We start from the raw sequence: 9,142 nt of genomic DNA, 5'->3' as shown, positions 1-9,142 counted from the left end.
GTGTGTGTGTGTGTGTGTGTGTGTGTGTGTGTGTGTGTGCGTGTGTGTGCGTGCGTGCGTGTGCAAGTGTGCGTGTGTGCATGCGTGCGTGTATGCGTGCGTGAGTGTGTGCGTGCGTTTTGTTTTCTTACAGTAAATGTTTTCCTCCCCCCTAGTGGTTTTTGTGGAAGTCGGTAATTGCCAGGTACTTGACAATGACAGGGACGTCACAATGACAGGTACTTGACAATGACAAGGGCGTCACAATGACAAGTACTTGACAATGACAGGGACGTCACAATGACAGGTACTTGACAATGACAGGGACGTCACAATGACAGGTACTTGACAATGACAGGGACGTCGCAATGCAGGTACTTGACAATGACAGTAATGTCACCATGATAGGCACCTCACAAAGTCAGTCACGCGGCGACAACGTCGGCCACGCGAAACGGTAAAAACGCCATGAATGGGAAAAGCAATCTTTGCAAAGTTTTCCCCCGCGTGCACCGAGCGAGCAGGCATACGCACACGCACAAAAGCAGGCTTACGGAGGCATTGTGAATTATTACTGCGTCATTACGAATCTCCTACTCTCATTAAAGCCACTGATTGGATCATAATGAAGCCCATGATACGCACGCTCACACATACGTGCGTGCGTGTGTGTGTGTGTGTGTGTGTGTGTGTGTGTGTGTGTGTGTGTGTGTGTGTGTGTGTGTGTGTGTGTGTGTGTGTCGTCCGTCCTCTCTCTCTCTCTCTCTCTCTCTCTCTCTCTCTCTTCGCTCGTTCTCGTCTCTTCGTTCGTCATTCTCGTCTCAGCTCTCTCTCTCTCTCTCTCTCTTCGAAGCGTCTCTCTCTCTCTCTCTCTCTTTCTTTTTCTCTCTCATTCTCTCTCACTCACTCTCTGTATCTCATCTCGCTTTCTCTTTCTTTCTCCACCTCCCTCTCTCTCTCTCTCTCTACTGAGCTCTTGTGGTTCTACTATGACTCTCTGTCTGTTGATTCGTGAGCTCATGTATGAGACGCATAAATGACCAGGCATCATGCTCTTCAAAGGCATCGCTGTCATATATGCACGCATCAAGACTCGTCACAATGCATCGCTGTCATATAATGAACGGCATCGAAGACTCGTCAACAAGGGCATCGCTGTCATATAATGACACGGCCCATCAAGACCTCTTCCACAATGCATCGCTGTCATATAATGACACGTGTCATCATGACGGCTCGTCAGCAAGGCACCGCTGTATATAATGCAGCCGGACATCAAGACCTCGTGCACAAAAGGCATGCGGCTGTCATATAATGAAGCGCATCATGACCTCAGTCACCAAGCAGTCGCTGTCATATAATGACACGCATCAAGACCCTCGTCACAGGAGGCATCGCTGTCATATAATGACACGCATCAAGACTCTTCAGCAATGCATCGCTGTCATATATATGACACGCTCATGACCTCGTCCACAAGGCATCGCTGATCATATAATGGACACGCATTCATGATCGTCACAATGAAACTCGGCTGTCATATAATGACACGCATCATGACCTCGTCACAATGCATCGCTGTCATATAATGACACGCATCAAGACCTCGTCACAATGCATCGCTGTCATATAATGACACGCATCATGACCGGTCAGTCAGCAATGCAGTCGGCTGTCATATATGACACGCATCAGACTCGTCACAATGCATCTGTCAATCATAATGACAGCGCTGCATGAACTCCGTGACAATGCTGCGCTGTCATATAATGACGACGCATCATGACCGTCGTCAAATGCGATCGCTGTCATTTTATAATGACACGCATCATGACTTCTTCACAAGGCATTTCGCTGCATATAATTGACACGGCATCAAGACTGCGTCACAATGCAGTCGCTGGTCATATAATGACACAGCATCAAGACCTCGATCACAAGGCATCGCTGTCATATAATGACACGCATCAAGACTCTTCACAATGCATCGGCTGTCATATAATGACACGCCATATGACCTTGTCCAAAAGGCATCGCTGTCATATAATGAGCACGCATCATGACTCGTCACAATGCCACGTCGCTGTCATATAATGCCAGCATCAAGACCGTCGTACGAATGGCATCGGCTGTCATATAATGCACGCATTCAGCCGTCGTCACAATGCATCGTAGTCGATACTAATGACAGGCGCAATGCATGACCTCGTCACAATGCATCGCTGTCATATAATGGACACGCATCAAGACCTCGTCCATTAATGCATCGCTGTCATATATATGACACGGCATCATGAGCGTCGTCACAGATGCAGTGCGCTGTCTATAAATGACAGCGCATCATGACCTCGTCAACAAGGATTCGCCTGTCATATAATACACGTATCATGACCTCTCACAATGCATCGCTGTCATATAATGCACCATCATGATCGTCAAAGGCAGTCGCTGTCATATACATGACACGCATCATGACCTCTCAGTCACAGCATTGCATCGACTGTCATATTAATGAACGCATCAGACTCGTCAGAATGCATCGCTGTCATAGTAATGATACGCAATCAAAGACGCTCGTCAGAATGCATCGCTGGTCATATAATGAACACGCCATGCATGACGCGTCATCACCATGAATCGCTGTCATAAAGTATGACACGCATCAAGCCCTCGTCAACATTAATGCATTCGCTGTCATATAATTGACACGCATCATGACCATGCGTCAACAATGCGTCGCTGTCATATAATGACACGGCATCATGACCTCGCCAAAGGCAATCGTGTCATATAATGACACGCAATCATGACCGTCGTCACAAGGCATGCGCTGTCATATATAAATCAGGATATTGCGAGGAACGCGTCAACAATATAACCTAAAAATGTAATAATAAATTAACTACGTTAAGTAACTAATTACTGCTAATTAGCTTAGCGACAGCGTTCATGCGCACACTTATTTGGCTGTGTATATTTTAAGGTAGTTTGAAAGTTAATATGTTTTCTGAAATAATTTTGGTAATGAAATTAAGTGCCGGAAACCGCCAGGTGGTGGAATGAGCCGCCAGCTCGGCCTTCTATAAATCGAAATTTGTTGAAAATTCCTCAATTAAATGCAGAGGCAGGTAAAAAAGAGGGAGAGGGAGAGAACGAGAGAGGATCAAGTTTTTCGCGTTATCTCGCGCGACATAGAATACTCATCGCGAGAGATGATCCACGTTCTAATTAGGACGCTTTTTCATCAAGCAAATTAGTAACTTCCGCGTGATCTGGGTAGCGACACGAGGTGTATGTCACACACGACACGCTCGGCACGCACGCTACACACACGGCACCAAGCCGCATCTGTACGCACGCACGCACGCACTACACGACACACACGGCTCGCGCGCACGCACAGCACAACGCGACGCAGCACATGAGGGATCGACAGCACGGCACCCGGAGGCAAGGTCACGCTACATAGCACACGAACGCATCAGCACGACGACACACTACAGCATGGCACACACATACACCACCACGCACCACACACACACACACACACACACACACCACACACACACACACAACGCGCGCGCGGCGCAGGCAAGCGCGAGCAGAGACACAATACATACATACATACATTACACATCACTTTTTCGTGAACTCGATTCACTTATACGCTCTTCAATATCATTCACAATGCTCGCATGTAATGTGAGCGAGCGTGTACTACACAGCATGGCGCAGCAATGAGACGTATAGAGTCCGACAATCTGAGTTCACGCAAAAGTATATATATATATGTGTGTGTGTGTGTGTGTGTGTGTGTGTGTGTGTGTGTGTGTGTGTGTGTGTGTGTGTGTGTGTGTGTGTGTGTGTGTGTGTGTGTGTGTGTGTGTGTGTGTGTGTGTGTGTGTGTGTGTGTGTGTGTGTGTGTGTGTGTGTGTGTGTGTGTGTGTGTGTGTGTGTGTGTGTGTGTGTGTGTGTGTGTGTGTGTGTGTGTGCATGCATGTGTTAGCGTATGCGCGTGCGTGTTTGCGTGAAAACAAAAGTGTGGGACGACCGCACTGTCGTTTGCCGACGTCAGCAGCCGTCTGCTCAGCTCTGGCACTACATGCGGCCGCACAACCGCCACCCGCCGACAATAACGTATCACTCCGCCGAGAAAGAAAGAAGTAAAATGCAAGAGAAGCGAGAAGAGCGAGAAAAAGCGGATTCAATCATGAAACTGCAATTATCGTATGTGAGCGGATATTACATCCACCACCTCCCCCCCACTGCTGCATCTCCCTCACCCCCTCCTCCTGCTCCTCATCCCCCTTCTTCTCCCCTCCTCCTCCTCCTTCTCCTCCTCCTGTTCCTCTTCCGCTCCTCTTCCTGCGGCTGCCCCCCGTTCCCCTTCCCTCCTCCTCTTCATCCTCCTCCTCCTCCTCCTCCTCCTCATCCTGCCCCCATCCTCCTCTTTCTCATTTCCCTCTTTCTCCCCTTCCTCCTCCTCCTCCCCCTCCTCCTCTTCTCCCTCCTTCTTCTCCCCTTCTGTCCCTCCTCCTCCTCCTCCCACTCCTCCTCCCCCTCCTCCTCTCCCCCCTCCTCCTCCTTCTCCTTCTTCTCCTTCCCCTCCTCCTTCTCCCCCTCTCCTCCTCCTGCCCTCCACCTTCTCCCCCTCCTCTTCCTCCTCCTCCTCCTCCTCCTCCCCCTCCTCCTTCTCCCCTCCTGTCTCTCCTCCCCTTCCTAACCTTATATACATATTATACTTATCACATTACATATATATCTATATATATATATCTGCGATCTCTGTCCGTCTGTCCGTCTGTCTGTGGAGACAAGCATATTGGGTATATGGGTATTTTGTTAGTGCCTTAACTCTTCTATGCAATCTGACTGTGCCAGGTTAGGAATGAATTCACAATAACACAGACATTTTGGATTTTGCATTTTTTGGATTTTAAATTTTTTGGCTTTTTTTGGATTTATACGCAAATATCATGTGTCTATCCAATTCATCTCCTAACCTGGCACAGTCACATTGCATACAACAGTTCAATCACGATGGGCATATAGAGCGCAGGGTCTACAGAGAGAGAGAGGAAGGGAGGGAGGGAGGGAGAGAGATCGCAGATATATATCCAAAATCCCCCCCCAAAAAAAACCAAAAAACCAAAAAAAATACCAAAACACAAAAACCCAAAAAATACAAAAAAATTAAAAAAAACCCACAAAATACAAAAAAAAACAAAACAAACAAAAAAATACTAAAAATACAAAAACCCTAAAAATCCAAAAAATCCACACACAAAAAAACCCCCAAAAAAAAATCAAAAAAATATATCAAAATACCAACAAAATCAAACAATCACAAAATCCAAAAAATCCAAGTCAAATTCAACTGAAAATCAATTCCCCCATCATGGCCCTTCATCGTGGGCCCTTCATGGCTGCCGCGGAGTGGCTGTTGGCCTCTAGTGTAATATACATGAGGGCACCTTTAATGTATCCTTACGTGATCAGCTACACCTTACCATTAAACCGTTCTATTTAGCACGTTTTTCATGGTTCTTATGTTATCATTGTTACGCTTAAATGTATGCATGCATATGAATATATATATATATATATATATATACACACACACACCCATATATATATATATATAAATATATACATGAGCGCCCACATACAGAGAGAGCTGTTAGAACTGTTGTGTTGCTCTGCCTCGTTGTCGCGCTGTCGAGCTCACGCGTCCGTCGGAATACCTACGCCATTAATGCCACGTTACTGCGTCCGACATTTGTTTACTCTTTTGCGAGAGCTTGCGATAAATATCGCCAAGCGGTGAGTCAGTGAGTCAGTGACATTATTATGAGGCTGTGAGACGACGAGACCACTTCGCAGATCGTCGACTCCAAATGTGCGACCACGTGACGGATCACGTGAGCGACCACGTGACGGTCGGCGAATCGCTAAAGTCGGCGACGGGATGTGGTCTGCGGAAATGCGGCCTGGTGCGAAGCGGAGATGGAGTGCGCGAAGTGTTCGTTTATTATAATATTAGTTTCCCCTCGAAGATTAATGCTGCCGGCAGTGATGATGATGATGATGATGATGATGATGATGATAATGATGATGATGATGCGATGATGATGAATGCTGATGATGATAATGATAATGCATGATGATGATATGCATGATGATGATATAGATGATGATATGCTACTGGCTGCTCGCTGCTGCTGAGTGCTGTGCTGGTGCTCGTTGCGACTCTATCTATCCCCCTCCTTCTTCCTGCCTTCCCTTTCCTTCCTCCCTCTCCTCCTCCTTCTCCCCATCCCTCCTCTCCCCCCTCCTCCCGCCCCATCCGTCCTCCTCCTCCTCCTCTCTCCTCCCCCCGCCTCCTCCTCCTGCTGCTGTTACTGCTATTGTCTGATATCGCCTGATTGCTCGGCGTGTCGGCCAGCGCGCGAGCGGGAAAAATCACGTGCTTTGATTTCTTTGATGATGAACGCGTCGTTTATTGATGAAAGCCTTCAAAAGGCAGCGAGGAAGCATTGCCATGGCAGCGAGGAAGCATTGCCATACACCTCGCTGGCTTGTGAAAGCTCAAGGGAACGCCAGGTGGCGCGTCGATACCGCGTTCAAGCGCATCGCGCGATTTCCACGTGCACACGCACACGATCGGGCACGCACGCACGCAACGCACACACGCACCAACAGCGCACCACACACGTACACACACGCCACGCACTGCACACGCACGGCACGCACGACGCGCACCACGGAGGCACAACACCGGCAGCGCCGCGTACGGGCCAGGCGCACACACATCGAAACGCACAACACGCGCACTACAGTCGGCACGCGGCACTGTCACGCAGCACACACACACCCGCATTCGTCACACCATCACATGGATCGCTCTCTATCGCACTATACGATTTATTTCTCGTCTCGGCTGGCGTCTTGATTAATGCACACGCCGCCTGAACCACGACATGGCTGACCGCGGCGACAGCGACGTGCCTGACGAACCGGAAACATCTCCGAACTGAACATGCGACGTGATCTCGCTAATGCACGCAAGATCTCTTAGCGGTAGTGTAACTGATCACGGTAAACATCGCCCTTGATACGTCGATACACCGCCTTCAATCCACATCCTCCTCCCTTTTACCTCCACCTTCTCCCTTCACATCCACCTTCTCCCTTTCCATCCACCTTCTCCCTTCACCTCCACCTCCTCCCTTCACATCCACCTTCTCCCTTCACCTCTACCTTCTCCCTTCACTTCCACCTTCTCTCTTCACCTCTACCTCCTCCCTTTACTTCCACCTTCTCCTTTCACATCCACCGTCTCCCTTTCACATCCACCTTCTCCCTTTACCTCCACCTCCTCTCTTCACCACCACCTTCTCCCTTTACCTCCAATTCCTCCCTTCACACCACCTTCTCCTTTACCTCTCACCTCCTTCCTTTACCACCACTCTTCCATTTACCTCGGAACCTTCTCCTCACCTCTACGTCCGTCCTCTTCACCCTCGCACCTTTCTCGCCTTCACTCCCCTTCTCCTTCACCTCCACCTTACTCCCTTCACTTCTCCCTTCTCCCTTCACGCTCCACCTTCTCTCTTACCTTCACCTCCTCCCTTCACCTCTACTTCCTCCCTTCACCTCCACCTTCTCTCTTCACCTCCACCTTCTCCCTTCCATCCCCCACCTTCTCCGCTCCACCTTCTCCGCTCTCACCTCCACCTCTTCCTTTCTAGCTCCACCTCCTTCCTTCTACTTCCCCTCCACTCCATCTCCACCTCTACCCCATCCTCCTCGCCCCTCCACCTTCCTACCGAGGGCCACCTCCACCTCTCTTCCTGCTCCTCCGACTCCACCTCCTCGCCAACTTCCACATCCACATCTATCCCGCCTCCTTACCCCTCCCCCCACCACATCACCCCACCTCACCTTCCCCGTTCCTCCCCTTTACCTCCACCTCTCTTATTCCAGCTGTCCCCCTCATCCTCCAATATCTTCCTCAACCTTCACACTCTGCCCCTCCTCCTCCCTCCTCTCCACCTCGCCCGCGTCGATCACTTCCTCCTCTTTCCTCCTCCTCCGTCCTCCTCTCCTCCTTCCTCCTTCTCCCATCCTCACCTCCCCTTCTTTCCTCCTCGCTTCCTCCTGCCTCCATCTGCCCTCGCCCCTCCTCGCTCCTCCCTCCTCCTCTTTCATCTCCCCTCTCCTCCTCCTCGCTTCTCTCATTCTCCCCCTCTTCCTCCTCCCTCCATCCTCCTCCAGTCCTCCCTCTCCTTCTCTTCCTACTTTCTCCTCTCCTCCACCTCCCCTCCCCTTCCTCCCTCCCTCTTCTCCCTCCATGCGTTCCCTCCCCTTTCTCCACTCCTCCCTCCTCCTCCTCCTCTCTCTCCTCCATCCTCCCTCCACTCCTCCCTCGCTCCCCTCGCTCCCTCCCCTCTCCATCTTCCCCTCCCCCCTCCTCCCTCTCCTCCTCATCCTCCCCTCCTCCTACTCCCGTCCTGTCCTCCATCGCCTCGGAGGCCTCCCCGGGTCCCTCCTCCATCCGCTCCCCGTCACCCGCAATAGCGGAGAAAGTAAGCCGTTCGTTACAGGCCGGTGACATGCCCGCAATCGTCTGGTATGTGGGAGGGTTGCCTTCCCGTCGCAGCGCAGGAGAAGGCAACATCGGTCCTGATGAAACTCATATAGTAGACAATCTATCCGATTAGAAAAAACAACAGCTGCGTGGCACGAGTCGTCTGCTGCGCGCTCTCTCTCTCTCTCTCTCTCTCATCTCTCATCTCTCCTCTCCTCTCTCCTCTCTCATCTCTTCTTTTCTCTCTGCTCTTCTCTCTCTCTCTCTCTCTCTCTCTTCTCTCGCTCCTCTCTTTCTTCGTCCTCTCTCTCCTCCCCCTCTCTGTTTCTCTCTCTTTCTCTCTCCTCTCTCTCTCTCCTCTCTCTCTCATTTGCTCTCCTCTTCTCGTCCTTCCTCTCTCTTTCGCTCTCTTCCCTCTCCTCTCTCTATCTCTCCTCTCTCTTCTTCTCTCTCTCTTTCTCTCTTCTCTCTTCTCTCTGCTTCCTCTCTCTCTTCCCTTTCCTCTCTCCTCTTCTCTCTCTCTCCCCTGCTCCTCCTCTTCTTCTTCCCTCCTCTCTTTTCCTCTCCTCTCTC

This window comes from Priapulus caudatus, unplaced genomic scaffold (genome assembly GCF_000485595.1).
Source record: "Priapulus caudatus unplaced genomic scaffold, Priapulus_caudatus-5.0.1 Scaffold3073, whole genome shotgun sequence".
NCBI classification, from domain to species: Eukaryota; Metazoa; Priapulida; class Priapulimorpha; order Priapulimorphida; family Priapulidae; genus Priapulus; species Priapulus caudatus.
Note: the sequence above shows the minus strand (reverse complement) of the source record.